The sequence below is a fragment of the Bombus huntii genome, unplaced genomic scaffold (assembly GCF_024542735.1).
Source record: "Bombus huntii isolate Logan2020A unplaced genomic scaffold, iyBomHunt1.1 ctg00000059.1, whole genome shotgun sequence".
Taxonomy (NCBI): Eukaryota; Metazoa; Arthropoda; class Insecta; order Hymenoptera; family Apidae; genus Bombus; species Bombus huntii.
In genome coordinates, this window is record NW_026099320.1 from 1,099,105 (window position 1) to 1,102,397 (window position 3,293).

Sequence of the window (3,293 nt, forward strand, 5' to 3'; positions counted from 1 at the left end):
ATATGAATATAATTTAAATTAAATTAATATCATTAATATTAATAAATATAAATATAATAATAATAATAATAAAGAAATTTTAAATATAAAATTTGTTTCTAATATATCACAAATATATCTTATAATTTTTCCTATAAATTTTTCTAATAAACCTTTCTCAAAATAAAATTCATAATAAATTATTTTATTTATTAATTGATTTATTATAAACTTATAAAAAAATTCTATTATAAAAAATCTTTTAATAAATATCTTACTTTTTTTAAAAAAATTAATATTTAATATTAATATTGAAAATATTAATCCTAATAAAATTATTTTAAATACAAAATATTTATAAATATAAATTAAATTAATATTTAAATGATAAAAAAATAAATTAAGAATAAATTTTCTTAAAATTAATATTATTTATAAATTAATTAATATAACTCTAATTATAATATAATCTTCTCTTAAATATATTAAATTTATTATATAATTATTTATTATTATAAATATTAATTTTAATTATAAAAATTAATATTAAATAAAATTAAATAATTAGAATAATAATTATTTCCTAAACCTCCAACTAAATTAACTCATTTTAATCAATTTATATTTATTGAAATATTTAATCTCAATAAAAATATTAAATTTCTTAAAATATAAAAATTTATAAACTTAAATAAGATAATAATAACAATTACAATTGTAACCTCATTCATTTTTAAATTAAATTTATAATATTAATTTTTTGATGACCAAATTCATAATTTATTCTAACTAATAATGATAGACCTATAACTCCTTCACATACAGAATAAATTAAATAAATTCATCTATTAAAATCAATTAAAATTATATAAAATAAAATAATTGAAATTAAATATTCCAACCCAATTAAAAAATTAAAAAAATAAATATTATTATTTAATAAAATAACTAAAATTATTAAAACAAAATTCAAAATAATAAATTCTAAAATAAATTTAATATTAACCAACTTAAAAAAATTAAATTTCTTAATACAATAAATTTCAAAAAAATTTTATAACAATATCTATAATTCCCAAAATTATTGTTTTTATTTAAACTATTTTTGGTTAAATTTATATATTAGATATATAGTTTAATAAAAACATTAATTTTGTAAATTGCAAATTTAAAAATATTAATATAACTATAGATAATTTTAATATATTAATTTATTATTAATGAAAACTTTTATAATTCTATTATTCCTTTTATTTATAAATTTAAATATTAATTTAATTTTAATTTTAAATTATTTCTATTTAAATACCTTTATATCACCTTTAAAACAAATATTATATTCAATTTTTTATATTATTTTTATAAAAATAAATATCATTAACATATAAACAAATAATTTCATTAAACTTATATATCTTATTAATTATTTTTATTAGAGGAATTTTAATTTTATTTTCTTATTTTATTAGTTTAATTAATAAACCATTTACAAAAACCAATTATTTAAATTTATTTTTTACAAATTTAATTTTAATATTAACTTTTTTATTCTTAATTAATCATTATGATATAAATATCAAAATATTAAATTTTAATTATTACAAAAATAATAAAATTTATAATATTAAAACATTATATTTAAATCCCAACTATTATATTCTTTTAATATTTATTATTTTCTTAATTATTATATTATTTATTATAACAAAAATTTGTTATATTAAAAACAAAAACTTACGAGCAAAAAAATGAAAAAAGTAATTTCATCAATTTATAAAATTCATATAATAAATTTACCAATATCATTTATTAATTTACCTACTCCAATTAATATTAATTACTTATGAAATTTTGGATCAATACTTGGAATATTTTTAATAATTCAAATTATCTCAGGATTATTTTTATCAATACATTATTGTCCAAATATTATTATTGCATTTTATAGAATTTCAAATATTATAAAAGATATAAACTCAGGATGATTAATTCGATTAATTAATATAAACGGTGCATCGTTTTATTTTTTCATTATTTATTTACATATTTTATTTAACTTCATTTTATTTACATTAATTAACTTACAAATACCTTACATCTTAGGTGATCCAGATAATTTTAAAATAGCAAATCCAATAATTACACCAATTCATATTAAACCTGAATGATATTCTCTATTTGCATATTCAATTCTACGAACAATTCCAAATAAATTAGGAGGAGTAATTATACTTTTTATATCAATTTTTATTTTATATTTAATTCCATTAATTAATTTAAATAATTTAAAAAATAATACATTTTATTTTATAAATAAAATTTTTTATTGATGATTTATTAACATTTTTATTATACTTACTTGATTAGGAAAACAAATAATTGAATATCCATATACAAATTTAAATATATTATTTACATCAGTATATTTTATATATTTAATTTTATCATTTTTTATAAATAATATTTGAGATATATTATTAAAAAAAAATAATTAGTTAATAAACTTGAATAAGTATATGACTTGAAATCATATTATAGAAATAAAGTTTTCTATTAACTTTAAATAAACAATTATCTAATTATAAATTAAAATTTAATTATATAATTAAATTATTATAATTATTAAACATAAATAATATATTTAATTTAAACCAAAATTAATTATATTTACATTTTTTTTAAATTTTAGATTTATCTAATAAATTTATAATTTATTTAATAAAACCTATAAATAAAAAATAAAAAATTTAATTTATATATATATAATATCTATAAATACATATATATAAATATTATAAAATTTAAATACACAAATTTATGTATATATATTTAATATATTTAAATACACACACAAATTTACTTATTTATATTTATATATATATATAAACACAAACTTACTAATAATATTAATATATTTATATAAATAGATACAAATTTATTAATATACACACATATTTAAATATATATATAAAATACACACACACACACACATATTTAAATATAATTTTTAAAATAAAATTAATTTTTTAATTAATTAAATTTATATAAACAAACTTTTATATATTTAAATATAATAATTAAAAACTTAATCTATATATATATACATATAAATTTTTATAATTTTTAAATTAATGAAATTAATTTAAAATTAATAATAATTTATTATAAAAAAATTTTATTAAAAATTAAATATTTTTTAAAATACAAATTAAAATACTATCGAAACAATAAATTCTTTTATTAAATAAATTAATATTAAATATATTAAAATTAACACTAATAATTCAACCCAACATATTATTATTAATTTATCA